The following is a 16,741-nucleotide window of genomic DNA, read 5'->3' as shown; positions in this document are numbered from 1 at the left end:
CCAAGCCCCTCCTGCATACTTCTCCCCCCAGAACCATCACCTGTGCTCATGTCTCCTGTCGGGGATGCTGATGGCTCTTGGGGAAATGGTGCCCCATTTAGAGTCTGAGCAAGAGAACACAGCCTGGAAAGTTGTGGGTGTTTAAGAACAGACTGTGCAGCAGAAAAATGTCCTGAATCCAGCTGTCCAGGATCTGCCAGTTTCATTCCCTGCAAAAGACGCCCATGCTGCACCTGCAGCCAGGGGACAGGCTTGCCCTCTCAGCCTCCCTCCCAGGGGGGCACCTTCTTCCTATCTGTGAACCTGATCATTGTTAGCAAGGTCTGTGATTTTTATTTGAAGCAGACTGAATTGAGACCACTTGCTATTTTTAAAGGGATGGGGGTTGATGATATGGATGGTCAAGAATTCTTCAAAATGCCTGGAGAAAATAATTCTGAATATGGAAATTTATCCTGCCTGGTCAAAGTTTCCCATGATGTTACAATAATAAGACTGGGATTTCATGAGGGCTGCTTCAGGTATCGCTCTGAGTAGTGATGTTCCAGTTACTGTGACTGCATAACAAATTACCCCCAAATGTAGTGGCATAAAAGCTCCGTTTATTAAGCTTGTAGATTCTGTGAGTGAGGAGCCTGCATGGGCTCAGAAGGGATGGCTTTTCTCTGTTTCTCAGTAACTAGCACCTCAGGTGAACGACTCCACGGCTGGGGGTTAGAATCATTTGCAGGCTCCTTCACTCCCATGACATACCTGATGCTGATAGCTTATGGTGAACAATGTTGGATTCGTGATCTCCAAAAAAGAAGATTTAGCTTCGGGACCAGGGACCTGTCTTGATCACTCAAGAGCTTTTGTGTAGCAGAGTTTTATTAAAGTAAGAGAAAGGACAGAAAAAGCTTCTGACACAGACATCAGAAGGGGGTCAGAGAGTGCCCCCCTTGCTAGTGACAGCAAGGGAGTTATATACTTTAATTAGTTATTAAAATAAGTCAAGAGGATGTCTCAAGGTTGTGAAGATCTGACTAGACCCACTCCCATAATTTACGTCTTAAGAGAACAGGATTAGCCAGAAGGTTTTTCAGGAAGGAGAAGCTGTCCTCAAGCAGGATACAGTGTTGTTATATAATCCCTGCTGCTGCTGCTGCTGCTAAGTCGCTTCAGTCGAGCCTAACTCTGCGCGACCCCATAGACAGCAGCCCACCAGGCTCCCCCGTCCCTGGGATTCTCCAGACAAGAACACTGGAGTGGGTTGCCATTTCCTTCTCCAATGCATGAAAGTGAAAAGTGAAAGTGAAGTCGCTCAGTCACATCCAACGCTTAGCGACCCCGTGGACTGCAGCCCACCAGGCCTGAGTTTAAACTGAGTTGTGTATTCATCAGTTCCAGGCTTAAAGAAAAAAAAAAGTTTTCTGTGACTAAGACTAAGGAATGTAGAGAAAGAAAAAAAAGCTTGTCCTTTCCTCCTCCTTGAGAATTCCAGACCCCTATCTCCTCCTTGAGAATTCCAGGCCCCTATCTCCTCCTCGAGAACCCCAGACCCCTGTCTCCTTGGGGACCCCCGGGCTTCTTATAAACCTGCCTAGGCACTGACTCGCTCAATGCTCATGTCACAACAGCCCCAGCTGGGGCTGTTGGCCAGCGGTGACCCCTCCACGTGGCCTGGGCTTTCTACAGGTGGTACTACAACATGGTGGTTGTATTCCAAAGGCAGCATGCCATGGACCATGAGGTCTTTAATGACCAAGCTTCAGAGGTTAAGCAGCATCGCTTCCTCCTCATTGTACTAACTGAGTCAGTTACAAAGGTCTGCCACATTCAAGGAGATCATAGACCTCACCCATCCCTCACAGTGGGAAGGTCAACATCTCCTTGTAAGTCCAGCATGTGGACAGGGTACACACTGGTGTGGCCATGTATTAGAGTTCTTCAGAACCAATAGGAGGTGTGTAGGTGGAGAAAGAGATTTATTTTAAGACACTCCTAACACCATTATGCAGGTTGGCAAGGTCAGAATCTACAGGGTGGGCTTTCAGACAGGAGAACCAGGAGTTGCCAATAACACAGTTCAAGTCCAAAGGCTGTCAGCCAGCAGAGTTTCCTCTTGTTTGAGGGAGGTCTGCCTTTTGTTCTATCAAGGCCTTCAACTGCTTGGATGAGTTTCAACTTTATCTAGACATGTTGATACATAGAATTAACCATCACAATTCCATCCTTTGTCAATTTGGCACCCACCCATGTGCATGCTAAGTCTCTTCAGTTGTGTCCAACTCACCCATAGGCATCTCCCTAAATCACACTTAATTGCAAAATAAAGACAACAAGGTCATACATCTATGTAACATGATACAACTGTCCTGTGTACCTTACCTCAGGGGACGGTGCAAGGTCCTTGCATGAAGTGTACTCTTCTTGATATCTTGTTACTTGAATACCATGATGTAAAGTTATCAATACTTAAATACTATGACATAAAATAAAAACACCTTACATGATAAAGGGATAAGAAAGGGCATAAAATAAAGCTATTTGCTTTGTGTGTGTATGTAAATATATACACACATTTGTATGTTTATGAACCACATATTCATAACAGAATAGGAAAGGAATACTCATGACAATTGTAGTCCACATTTCTGAAAGTGGACCCGTAACCAAGCAGGACCTGTGAGACCTTCCCCGGAGCAAGCTCTTTCCCCAAATCCTGTCTGATAGCTCCTCTCTGAAATAGCCAGATAATAGTGTCTCATGCATGTTTCCTGGGGCTTCCCTGGTGGCTCAGCTGGTAAAGAATCCGCCTGCAGTGCATCATCTTTGACACCATCAATCCTTAGGTGCCAGCAGGTCTGGAGGCGGCATGCTCATGACCGTCAACTTGTTACTTTCTTCCATTTGGTGGGAGCTTTCAGCAGCTGAAAAACTCAGGAAAGTGAAAGTGTTAGTCACTTAGTTCTGTCCCGACTCTTTGAGACCCCATGAACTGTAGCCCACCTGGCTCCTCTGTCCATGGGATTCTCCATGGAGAATCCAAGCAATACTGGAGTGGGTTGCCATTTCCTCCTCCAGGGGATCTTCCCAACAGAAGGATCAAACCTGTTTCTCCTGCACTGGGAGGGGGATTCTTTACCACTAGGCCAGCTGGGAAGCCCGCCCTCACCTGGAGGGCTTGCTAAAATGCAGACATGGGTCCTTCCTCCCCAGAGTTTCTGATTAGTTAGGCCCGGGTTTAAACCTATCTCTTGCATTTCTGACAAGTTCCCAGGCAGATGCTGCTGCTGCTGACTGGGGACTGTGGTCTGAGTACCACTATCACAGATAAAACAGATTTTAAGCAAGACAGTGATGTGACCAGATTTTTGTGTATCTTTCAGTGATTTTGTGAAGTCTATTAACAGGCCATTAACAGGCTTTCAGTCATATACATAAAATGTAGCTGAAAGTTGAATGAGGACAAGGAAAGTATGTCTGACTGGAAATAACAGGTAAGAGAAATGTCTTTAAATTCTCCAAGCTTGATGGTGCATTAGATTTGATTGGGGTGGGGGAGGAGGGGAGAGTGGAAGAGGAGTAAATGAGAGAACTTCTTTTTTTTTTTTTTTTAAATTTTATTAATTTCTGTTTTCCCTGATAGAGAGGAGAAGTGGGCCCTTTTGCAAATGTTTGTCCTGCTGTTGGGCAAATAGGAGGAGGGCAGGGAACTTCTCTTGTATTTCCTTCTTCTCAGTTGCCTTTAGATCAAAATAATCCTTATGTCAAAGTGGCATATTTTGGGGTGGTATAGTCCAGTCTCTTGTAAATGCTTGGACAGCATAGAAGAGGGTGGAATTAGAAGCCAATTTGCAGTAGGTTAAGGGCTAAATGGGAAGTGAGCATTTGCTGTGGGCATAGTGAGAGGCTGCGAAGACGTGGATGAGGCGTGAAAGAGTGACTTTATGTTTTAACCCTAATCATAAAAGAAACCTAAGAGTGGTTATAGGCTAACGAGAAGTAGCCATTAATGAAGGGAACGAGGAAAGATGAGGATACCCTCAAATTAAGCCCAGCTTCAGAGAACAAAGAAGAAATTACAATGGATAAAGGGATTTGGTCAGGAGAAAGACAAGCTTCATCTATTTGCCATGGAGATTTTCCCCCCACACCTGGCAATCTGCTGTGACAGTGGTGTCCAGATGTAGCCCTTGGTTGATTTCACGCTCTGACATCCAGTCCTAGACTGATAGAGACTCGATCTCAGGTGAGAGTTCAAGGATGAACAAACCATTGGCACAGGCTAATTCAACTTCTTATCTTCAGTACAGGTTGAAGTTCCCTGGTTTTAAAGTACACCATAAATATGCTGCTGGGAAGTTTCCTCCAAAAACATGGTGATTTGGGCATAGCACCTGTGCTCTGTCGACTGAAAAAAATGCACAAGCTAAAATTTGAGAATTATGTTTTATTTGGTGGACTTGCTGGGGACTTAAGCCTGGGAGATGGCCTCTCACATAACTCTGAGGGACTGCTCTGAAGCATAAAGAAGCCAGGATATACAAGAGTTTTGCAACAAAATCCTGGAGGTTGGAACACCAAAAGATTAAGGTTAACTAAAGAAAAAGCAAACATGGTCAAGTTAGTTAGAGCTTTCTACATATGAGAAGATACAGGAGTCTGGGCTCATTGAAATCACTCCTTTGATATGTACCTTAACTATTTAGGGCCAGTATCCTCTTACTTTTCATCCTGAATCCCCTTAGGGTGCACACTCCTACAGTGACTGATGACTCAATGGCTGCAACATCCTTTGTATACTGATATGGCAGCTGACATTCTTTGTTCATATTCTCCAAGCCAGGCTTCAACAGTAAGTGAACCGTGAACTTCCAGATGTTCAAGCTGGATTTAGAAAGGCAGAGGAACCAGAGATCAAATCACCAACATCTACTGGCTCATTGAAAAAGCAAGAGTTCCAAAAAAATATCTACTTCTGCTTTATTGACTATGCCAAAGCCTTTGACTGTGTGGACCACAACAAACTGTGGAAAATTCTTCAAGAGATGGGAATACCAGACCACCTGACCTGCCTCTTGAGAAATCTGTATGCAGGTTAAGAAACAACAGTTAGAGTTGGACATGGAACAACAGACTGGTTCCAAATAGGGAAAGGAGTATGTCAAGGCTGTATATTGTCACCCTGCTTATTTAACTTATATGCAGAGTACATCATGAGATACACTAGGCTGGATGAAGCACAAACTGGAATCAAGATTGCCAGGAGAAATATCAATAACGTCAGATATGCAGATGACACAACCCTTATGGCAAAAAGCGAAGAAGAACCAAAGAGCCTCTTAATGAAAGTGAAAGAGACAGTGAAAAAGTTGGCTTAAAACTCAACATTCAGAAAACTAAGATCATGGCATCCAGTCCCATCACTTTGTTAGGTAATTAGAATAGAAAACAGGAGTCCAAAATGGTGGTGGCTAAAAGACAAGGAAGGGAAACGCCCGCAAAAATAGAACAAAGAAAGGTCAAAGGAAGGTCCGAGGACCGGAGTGAGGACTTCAGGTAGAACAAACAGCACTCCTGGCTAGCCCAATTTGCATAGGGCAGGCCCAGGGGGAGGGAAAAACATATAAAAAGAGGAGCCAAAGGGCCCTCTCTCTCTCTTTCTCTCTCTCCCACTCGCTAGCGCGTTCCTCTACTCTTCTTTTCACGTCTTTGGGTTGGCATACCCTCATGCCTTGAGGATGGATTCTCCTGCTATTTTCTAAATAAAATAGAGCTGTAACACTGATTTGTCTAAGAGCTGTAACACGGTTTGTCCAAGACCAGAGAGCTGTGATGCACCGACGGCTTTGATGTCCGTCGCTCCAAATCTTTGTTGTGATGGGACAGAACCAAGGAGCAAGCACTCACCTGACAACTTCATGGCAAATAGATGAAGAAACAGTGACACACTTTATTTTTGGGCTCCAAAATCATTGCAAATGGTGACTGCAACCATGAAATTAAAAGACCCTTAATCCTTGGAAGAAAAGTTATGACCATCCTAGATAGCGTATTAAAAAGCAGAGATATGACTTTGCCAACAAAGGTCTGTCTAGTCAAGGCTATGGTTTTTCCAGTGGTCATGTATGGATGTGAGAGTTGGACAATAAAGAAAGCTGAGTGCCAAAGAATTAATGCTTTTGAACTGTGCTGCTGGAGAAGACTCTTGAGAGTCCCTTGGACTGCAAGGAGATCCAACCAGTCAATCCTAAAGGAAATCAGTCCTGAATATTCATTGGAAAGAACTGATGCTGAAGTTGAAACTCCAGTACTTTGGCCATCTGATGCAAAGAACTGACTCATTTGGAAAGACCCTGATGCTGGGAAAGATTGAAGGGAGGAGGAGGAGGAGATGACAGAGGATGAGATGGTTGGATGGCATCACCGACTCGATGAACATGAGTTTGAATAAACTCTGGGAGTTGGTGATGGACAGGGAGGCCTGGCGTGCTGCAGTCCATGGGGTTGCAAAGAGTCAGACATGACTGAGCAACTGAACTGAACTGAACTGATTCTTTGTTCATAACTGTTTCAGCAGCTTAGCGGTTTTTTCTAGCCATAACTGTGATATTAACATCCAAAGGAAATCAATGTCAAGAGAGGATGATTCAGGTTTTGAACACAATTTCCCAGGTTTGTGCTCTCAGAGAGCTTTCTGGAGGCTGGGCTGCTTCCAGAGTGGGTTGCGGAAAGCTTCTATGTTTTTATGTGAGTCCCCTCTCTTATTTGCTGTGTTCTCTGGGGCTTCTCCACTGGGCCTCTATCTCTAGTAGGGTAGCCTGGCCTTCATAGCATCTCAGAAATTCAATAGCGATGAGAGGGAAGCTACTAGTCCTCAGATACAGAGGGTCCCACTCATAGGCTTAGCACAGATTGAGAAGGAAGGGTCTTTGCTCTATCAAAGCACATGATTAATTCCACATCAGCTTCATTGAATCCTTGTTCTTTAGGTTACTGTTTCCATTGTAGGTTTTCATCACAGGCAGTTCAGGGACAGACTGAAGGACTTGACCATAATTTCATTATGACTGTAGTAAGGAAAACAATCATAGCTCACAAGCGATCTGTTCATTGAGAGAAATTTTCCCTGAACCTATATTATTTTGTTGGAGGAAAATAAATGATTTCTTAAGGTTACAATCTCTCTTTTAAACAAAAAGGGTTAATCTGTAACAGTTTCAACCTAACTATGAATAATTCATGCAGTCAATAAAAACGTATTCAGAGCTTTCTTTCAAGCTGGGTTCACGGAGATTAAAAAGCCATTGTCCCTGTCCACAAAGAAATACAGCACTTTGGTTTTGTAGTTGCCTTTTGAATTTTTGAATTATTGGTGTTATTTGAGACTCCCTAGGCGTCCACACTCTGTGGGCATGAATGGTAGTCATCACTGGAACACGGAATGCTGTAATTTCACTGATTTTGTTCCCAGCTGGTGACATGGGACCCTCCGTCATTTGTAAGATCCTTACCGTACACTTCCGGGGAGCCCCAGAGGCATCTTCTACATGTTGGCAAATGAGTCCTTTCCTTTTGGATTCTGCCAGTCACCTCCCCTTGGGACCATCGTTCATCTGCTGTCTGTGGTCTGTGTGCCCGTGCGCTGCACAGGCTGAGTCATTTTTTGGCAAAGCTGGGGAGAATGTCTTCCCCTTTGTGTTTCCCTCTGTGGGGTTCAGAGTGTCTCATTTCAGGCAGATTTTTCAGAGAAGACATCCTGAAAGAATCCCACAAACACCAAGAGCCCTTGCTAAAATATAAAAGCAAATACATAAGGTTTAAAATGGATGAATGAGTTTGTCAGAAAGTACAGGAAACCCAGGGTCCTGGCAACAGGCAGGAGAATCCACGGAAGAAGCAAGCAGTAAAGTCACCAGCTGCTTTAGGGGTGGAGCTCTGATTTCGAGGCTGACACAGAGATGGATGGGATGGAGTAAAGGGGCTGGGGTCAAAGCCTTGGGCCTGTGAAAGGAGGCGAGTTGGATCACTGATCCCCTTGCATAAAGGTGGGATCCACGAAGAGCTACACAGTTAAAAATACATCTCATAAAACAGAAAAGTGAAAGTTGCTCAGTCGTGTCCGACTCTTTGCAACCCCATGGACTATACAGTCCATTGAATTCTCCAGGCCAGAATACTGGAGTGGGTAGCCTTTCCCTTCTCCAGGGAATCTTCCCAACCTGGGGACTGAACCCCGGGTCTCCCGTATTGCAGATGGATTCTTTACCAGCTGAGCCACAAGGGAAGAGGCAGACAGCAAATAAACTTGCGTGCCCAACCTGAAATATGAGTAGACATGAAGGTGTCTTTGAGAATTTGTGACTACAGCCTGACCTTCTTGTAAGTTTGGGTCACATTAGTTGTAACATCTGAAACAGAGATTCTTAAACTGGACCCAAGTCTCACAGGTGCCTTGTAAAAGTGAAGGCAAGTCTTCCCAGAAGGAAGGTACCCTCTAACCCAGGCCTCAAAAAATGCTCACAGGTTATATTCCAAAGCACATGAGTGAACACACACACACACACACACACACACACACACACACACACACACACACTCTACATAAAGAAACAAGCCACCATGAGCAAGACTCAGCAGGAAGAAAACATCTTTAAAGACTTCAGGTATTAGAAATACCAGGTATCAGGTAGAGAATTTGAATTATGCTTGATGTATTTCTAAAAGTAGGAATTGAAATATAAATAAGAAATAATCAGCTAACAAAATGACCAGCATACTTAGACTCTCCCTCCCATATCCCTTGATTGTGCCATCAAAAATTGTAGATTTACATTTCCCCCCAAAATTTTATTATGAAAGTTTTCACATATAGTCAAGTTGAAAGAATTTTACAGTGAGCACTCATGTAACCAACACCAAGATCCTATCATCAGTATTCCTTGCTTGTTTTATGACATATCTTTCCATTTATTCATCCAGTCTATCCATCAATTCATCTTACTTTCTGATGCTTCCAAGCATATTACAGATCATTTACCTTTGTTTTTAAGCCAAATAAAACAAAAGAGCTAGTCTTAATTATATGTCAATAGTTGATTAATTTACCAATGTATGTTTTTAATCAAATTTTTGCTCATCTCTTGCTGACTGCTCATTTTTGCATGTCTCACTGCATGTGCCTCTGGTAAGGCTTATTCCCCAGCTTGTTCCCTATGATTTGTGAGTGAGGAAAACCGGGGGAAGGGCCTGTGTGAATTGTGCAGTGAATTAGAGTAAATGAGCTTTAAGCGAGGGGCTGGCAATTTCTTCTTAGCTAATACCATACTTGAACTTTATGACGTCTATTTGCCTGCCAAGAGCCATTATGGCAATCTTAGAATATTTATAGAAGGATTGACTGAGATTCTTCAGGCTTTCTGGAGGAAATAGAATGTCTTGGTTTGCTCTGCGTAGTATTTTATCATTATGATTATAATTTACTCTCTTCATAAAAAGCTACCATTCAATACATAAAGAGTTTACTGTTGAATCAAGTACGGATGTATGACATCTATAAGAGGTGGCATTTAAATGTCCAAATTCAATTTTACTGTGCAATTTCAAAGTTAAATGGAAGCAGTTTCATCTGGTGAACTAACCTCTGAGGTCTCTAATAGGCAGAAGTGTAAAGGGTTAAATGAAGATCATTAATGACTTCTGGATTCATAGGCTTTTTAGCTGATGGGAATTAACTTGCTGATCTCCTACAAAATGAACCTATCACTTAATGATAACTCTACCTGGAAGAATTAAGAGGAGAAAAATGATTGCTTCATGTGAGATGCTGCTAGGTAATTTTTGTCTAAGATAGAAATGTCTATGGCCATCAAGAAAGAAGAGGAGAATATTTTAGTTCAGTTGAGGTGTACTTGATACACTGTGAGGATGGGAAGAAGTGGGGAAAATTTTGTCATTTTTTTTCCCCTTCTCATCAGAACCTTACAAAAACGTCAGTTATTTCTTTTTAAAATGGATATCTCCCAATACCTTCTCCATTCATAATTTGAACATTAGACAAGAACTGTGTTTCAGTTCTGTCTCCACTACTATCTGTGTGTAACCTTGTTTTGGTGACAATGATTCAGAGCCTGAGTTTGTTCATTCATACGGACAGTAACCCTTTCCTTGCGGTGCTGTAAAGAGGAATAGCGATAAGGTTTAACAAAGTACCTGTCTCAATGCTTGGAGCAGAGTAAATACACACAAAGTGTACACCATTATTATTATTATGCCTATTTTGGAATTGTCTCAATTTTTTTTCACTGTTATCTCCTTAAGTAGTTCACAGAATTACCATTTGTGTTGGTTATTTGGAAAACATCATTTTTCCTTTTAGAATGACTTTTTTATGGGCTAAAATATCTTTAAACCAGCTGGAAATTTCAGCTGTTAAATTAAGTTGTTAGATGGCCATGGTAATACATGGCAACCAAACTCTTCTGTATGATACAGTTAACACCTTGCCTTGTGGCTCAGATGGTAAAGAATCTGTGTGCAATGTGGGAGACCTGGGTTAGATCCCTGGGTTAGGAAGATCCCCTGGAGGAGGGCATGGTAACCCACTCCAGTATTCTTGCCTGGAGAATGCCATGGACAGAGGAGCCTGGAGGGCTATATAGTCCATGGGTTGCAGAGTCCAATACAAATAAATGACTAACACTTCACTTAGAAAACAATAACACAAGACATTTTAGCACCTCACCCCTGATAGAACAGGCTGATAATACTCCTGTCCCACATGTTGGTACTTCTTGTCATCCAGGACAGTTCATATCCACTTTCTACCACCTAAATGCTTCCTGTGATGTTCTGTGGTGTGAAGAAAGGAATGCATAACCAAGACATGAACAACTGTGTTTGAATTTTGGCTCCGTTGTGACCTTGAAGTTCTCTGAGTTTTCATCTCAGATGAAATGGGATCTGATTCTCTCCCCAGAATTTCTGTTTATCCACATCAGCAGTGGTTGCGAGGATGAAAGTTCTCTGTAAGCCATGAATACTATCAATGTATTCATTGATAACACTATCAATGTATTACTAATTAATAACTCAACTTGGAAGCAACGTTGCAGAGACCTATACATTGCAGATTCTAAATTGAGGAAATCTGCAAAATCCACTACTAAAACTATCAAGAGAGGAGTCATTTCAAGGCATTTGGAGTTCAACTCAAATTAGCTTAAGGTGACTCCACTAGCTTAACTGGGAAGATGGAAGCACACAGATGTCACTTATTTCAGCTATGTTAATATCAAGTGAGGGGCTTCCCAGGTGGCTCAGTGATAATGAACCCACCAGCCAATGCAGAAGATGCTGGAGACTTGGGTTCAACCCCTGGGTCGGAAGGATCCCCTGGAGAAGGAAATGGCAACCCTCTCCAGTATTCTTGCCTGTGATAGAGCATGCGTGCAGTATCAAGTGACGTCTTCCTCTCTCCTCTGTTTTGCCTCAACGTGTTGGTTTCATTCTCTTATGAACCTTGCAGACAGGCTTCTCCAGCCCCCATTGTGAATACGATGGCTGCCCAGTCTGTTCTTTGAACTTTGTGATTCAAAAAGGAAAGGTGCTTTTTTCCTCCACTTAAATCTCTTTAAAAAAAAAAAAAAAAAAAAAGGAAGGGAAGAATTCTCTGCCCAATGCTTGCAGTCAGGGGATTGGTGCTCTTTTGAGTGAGCAGACTTGGATTAAAAGAGGCAGAGTTTGGGGACTGGCAGCCCCATGAGAATTATCTGGCTGAATGAGGAAGAGGCAGTGAAGCCATTCTGCTGGGCAGACACAATGGCAGCTGTCACCAAGAGCGCAAGGGAGGGAGGGGGAAGAGAGTCATAACCAAGTCTCGCTGTCCTTACGAACTGCCCAGGGTTTCTTCATTTAATCAGCCACCCTCCTGTTTACGATCAGTCTGACCATCCACTCTGTTCCATCATCTCGGTTTGTTGAGGATAGTCCTGTTTCACGCCTGTTTTCACAGCACAGTTATTAAAATCATTCCTTTTCATTGTTTGAAGTATCTCAGTTTGGAAACTAATTTGTTGCTGTGCATGCTAAGCTGCTTCAGCCCTGTCTGACTGTGTGCAGCCCGCCATGCTTCTCTGTCCATGGGATTCTCCAGGCAAGAATACTGGACTGGTTTGCCATGCCCTCCTCCAGGGGATCTTCCCGACCCAGGGACTGAACCCTTGTCTCTCGTGTCTCTGGCATTGGCAGCTGGGTTCTTTACCACTAGCGCCACCTGAGAAGCCCGAAATAGTCGCTGTAAATAAGACCAATCACTCATTTGGCTTCAGCCACCCAAACCATCTTAAATCATCTTACTCCTTTGACTCAGCTGAACTTTGATTTGGGATTTGACTTCTCTGCCTTTTCTTTCCAACCTCAGGGCCTGATGGTTTCTGTCTGGAGCTCTTCTCAGGACCTACATGTTTTTACCACCTTCTTCCTTTCTCTGGTCACCTCACATTCTTCCCTACCCTGGAATATTTTGGATTTTAAATTGTGGTGACAAAGACTTTATAACTTTCTGCTCCCAGCACCTCTATTAGTAGAATTTTCCTTCCCAGCATTGCTCCAAGGTAAATGTCTAGTCACTTTCCAAATAATCCTGTTTCTGCTTGTGCTTTTGTTTCTTCAAAATGCAAGCCCCCAGAGGCCAGCCAGCTATGGATTTGTTTCCTGTTCTGGTGTACAAACTATGATAAATGGGAAACAGTGAGAATGGATAAAGCAACAAACACAGTGTGATGATGGTAAAAGAAAAAAAAATCTTGGTGATGTATTCGTGGTTCTCGCCTTTGAATATCACCTAAGAAGGAGCATCCTTTGCCAGCTTGGTTGCCTCTGGGCTGTGGTTGTGCTGATCACGTGAAGGTAGCGAAGAAAATGAATGAAGTAGAATGAAACCTTATTTTCCATCCGATAAAGGATGAGATAGGGAGGAGGGGTAAGGAGCCAAGGAGACGCAGGCGTGTGGAAGTGGAGACGGTGGTACCGAGGTCCCGGATGTTCTGGGTCCACTCCCTCGCACTGTGTTCCCTCCCTGTGGATTGTGTTTCCACCCCTTCACCTTCCGCAGAATGCGAGGGGAGAAGTGCTCGCTGAGGCTCTGCAACTCGCCAGTCTGACTGGGATGAGGAGAGATGTCTGATATTTACTGTTGGCGATCTGATAAAGGACACAGCTGCTGAGAAGAAAAGTACCATGGGAGGAGAGGATTTTGGGGGGAAGTTTCTCATTTCTTCAACAAATAATATGTGTTGTCCTCTGCTCTGTGCCAGGCACTGTTATCCACTCTGGGGATTTGGCAAGGATATGTACGCACACACACACACACACACACACACACACACACACATATGTACAGCATCTGTGAGATAAAAGGATGGTCTCTGCCCTTGGTTCCTGGCTCAGAGCTCCTAAAGCCCTTGTAATTTATTAAGTAATAAGGATACTAGAAGCATCTCTTGTTCTAATATTGTCTTTGACTACAACCCTCACAGAGGATTCCGAAAACCCTTATAAATTCTTAACTGAGAAGTACAAGGAGCATCTTTTGTTCTAATGAGTTGACTCTGAGTGGGCTCCGGGATGGCAGCTGGTCACCAGCAAGATCAAGTCATGATTCAGTTCAGTTTGGTTCAGTCGCTCAGTTGTGTCCGACTCTTTGCAACCCCATGGACTGCAGCATGTCAGGCCTCCCTGTCCATGACCAACTCCTGGAGCTTGCTCAAACTCATGTCCGTTGAGTCGGTGATGCCATCCAACCATCTCATTCTCTGTCGTCCCCTTCTCCTCCCGCCTTGAATCTTTCCCAATAAGTCAGTTCTCTGCATCAGGTGGACAAAGTATTGGAATCTCAGCTTCAGTTATCAGTCCTTCCAATGAATATTCAGGACCGATTTCCTTTAGGATGGACTGGTTGGCTCTCCTTGCTGTCCAAGGAACTCTCAAGAGTCTTCTCCAGCACCACAGTTCAAAAGCATCAATTCTTCAGAGTTCAGCTTTCTTTATAGTTCAACTCTCACATCCATACATGACAACTGGAAAAACCATAGCTTTGACTAGCCGGACCTTTGTTGGCAAAGTAATGTCTCTGCTTTTTAATATGCTGTCTAGGTTGGTCATAACTTTTCTTCCAAGCAGCAAGCATCTTTTAATTTCGTGGCTCCAGTCGCCATATGCAGTGATTTTTGGAGCCCAAGAAAATAGTCCCTCTGTTTCCCCATCTATTTGTCATGAAGTGATGGGACCAGATGCCATGATCTTAGTTTTCTGAATGTTGAGTTTTAAGCCAACGTTTTCACTCCCTTCTTTCACTTTCATCAAGAGGCTCTTTAGTTCTTTGCTTTCTGCCATAAGTGTGGTGGCATCTACATATCTGAGGTTATTGATATTTCTCCCTGCAATCTTGATTCCAGCTTGTGCTTCCTCCAGCCCAGTGTTTCTCATGATGTACTCTGCATATAAGTTAAATAAGCAGGGTGACAATATACAGCTTTGATGTACTCCTTTTCCTATTTGGAACCAGTCTGTTGTTCCATGTCCAGTTCTAACTGTTGCTTCTTGACCTGCATACAGATTTCTCAGGAGGCAGGTCAAGCGGTCTGGTATTCTCCTCTCTTGAAGAAAAAGCAAGAGAGTTCCAGAAAAACATTTACTTCTACTTTATTGCCTATGCCAAAGCCTTTGACTGTGTGGCTCACAACTGTGGAAAATTCTTCAAGAAATTCTTCAAGTCATGATTAGAAGCTTTTAATTTTTAGTGTCTGCTCCTTGCCATCCTTCAGAGAGGGGAGAGGGGCTGGAAGTGGGATTAATCATTGATCACACATATGTGAGGAAGTTTCCATAAAAATCCCAACAGTAGGGGCTTCTGAGAGTGCCAGACTGGTGAAGTCATCCCCACTGGGAGAGTGACACACCCCAGCTCCATGGGGACAGAAGCTTTGGTGTTGAGGACCCTCCCAGACCTCACCCTATATATCTCTTCATCAGGCTGTTCAGCTGTATCTTTTGTCATAACCTTGAACAGAAAATGTAAGTAACTTTCCCCAAGTTTTGTGAGCCTCCACATTTTTGGTGATGGGAAGTGTCAGAAACAAAGAGCTTTGTGTAAGAAGTGGAGACATTTGTGATGAGAAACACATTGTAGCAAAAAAACTGAGTTTTCCCTTACACAAGGGGAAGGCTGACTTTCTTCCATTTTAGCGTCTATACGTATACAGTAGAGCACGGTGTTCTGGCAGAGCCTACATTTTAGCGAAAGGGGGCAGAGAATAAACAAATGTAATAAAATATAAATTATATAGAAAATAAGTGTAGAGTGGGTAAGGGAGATCTCTAGTACTGGAGTTCAGGAAAGGTGGTTACAAATTTAAAATGAGCAGTGAGGGTAGGCTTCAGAGAGAAAACATTTGATCAGAAACTTTGGGATGAGGGAGAGAGAGTAAAATATCTTGTAGAAAGCCTTCCAGGAAAAGGGAACAGTTCTTTCCAAGTCTTTAAAGACGATGTGCATCTGGCGGACTCAGAAGTATTGGGGGAGCAGGAGATGAGATGAGAGAAGAAGCAAGAGCAGGCAGGTGATACAGGACTTACTTTGAGGTCATCTAGCTTTGGGAGAAAAGGAGCCTAGACTTCCCAGCTGGGCTTTTAATTGCATCTTTGCCTAATGCATCTTGATGCATATTAGGCAATATAATTCCTGCAACAAATCTTCAATATTTATGTTTGTTTTGGATATGATACAGTATTAATTCCCCGGCATAGGGAGAGAGCAATTGGCCAGGTGGCAGTCGTCAGACTCTCTCGCCCCGCTCCACTCATGTCCTACAGCTGGGATCATTTGTGATACCGCGCTTGCGCACCCTGGTGGGCCTATACAAGCACCACCTGAAAAAGTTCTTGTAGGAGAGAGTCAAATAGAGGCGAGTCGCACTGAGTTGCCCAGTCATCGTTGCTGCTGTGTCAGCCGTTAAAGTAAAGCTTGTCTGCCTTGCTGCTGTGAATAAAGAATGTCTTCAGTCCTTATTGTTGTAGCCACAGGTTCCAGGAAACAAACTCACTCAGAGGACAATGCAGATAGTGGAGTGAAGTTTATTACACCGGCAGGCCCAAGACAGCGTCTCCTCTTAGCCGAGGACCCTGACCAGTTTTTGTGAAAACCTTATATACCCTAGGGAGAAGGCAATGGCACCCCACTCCAATACTCTTGCCTGGAAAATCCCATGGATGGAGGAGCCTGGCAGGCTGCAGTCCATGGGGTCACTAAGAGTTGGACACGACTGAGCGACTTCACTTTCATTTTTCACTTTCATGCATTGGAGAAGGAAATGGCAACCCACTCCAGTGTTCTTGCCTGGAGAATCCCAGGGATGGGGGAGCCTGGTGTGCTGCCATCTAAGGGGTTGCGCAGAGTAGGACAGGACTGAAGCGACTTAGCAGCAGGAGCAGCGGTATATACCCTAAGTGTATGTGCCCAAACCCACTTCCCCAAATTTCCTGAAACTAGTCTGAACAAAGGAAAAAGAAAGATACAATCAAAGTTAACCCGTGATTCATATGCCCTAAGCCTAAGTAGTTAACAGTGGACAATTATCAATAGGCCTGTGGTCATACCCCAATAAGCATAATAGAATGCATGATTCTATTTGGTTACACAGATAATTAGGGTATTCTCTTAGGTGACAGAAAGTCTAGGTGTGAGCTCTGGGGCTCT

Source organism: Dama dama, chromosome 11 (assembly GCF_033118175.1).
Source record: "Dama dama isolate Ldn47 chromosome 11, ASM3311817v1, whole genome shotgun sequence".
In the NCBI taxonomy this organism is placed as follows: domain Eukaryota; kingdom Metazoa; phylum Chordata; class Mammalia; order Artiodactyla; family Cervidae; genus Dama; species Dama dama.
Note: the sequence above shows the minus strand (reverse complement) of the source record.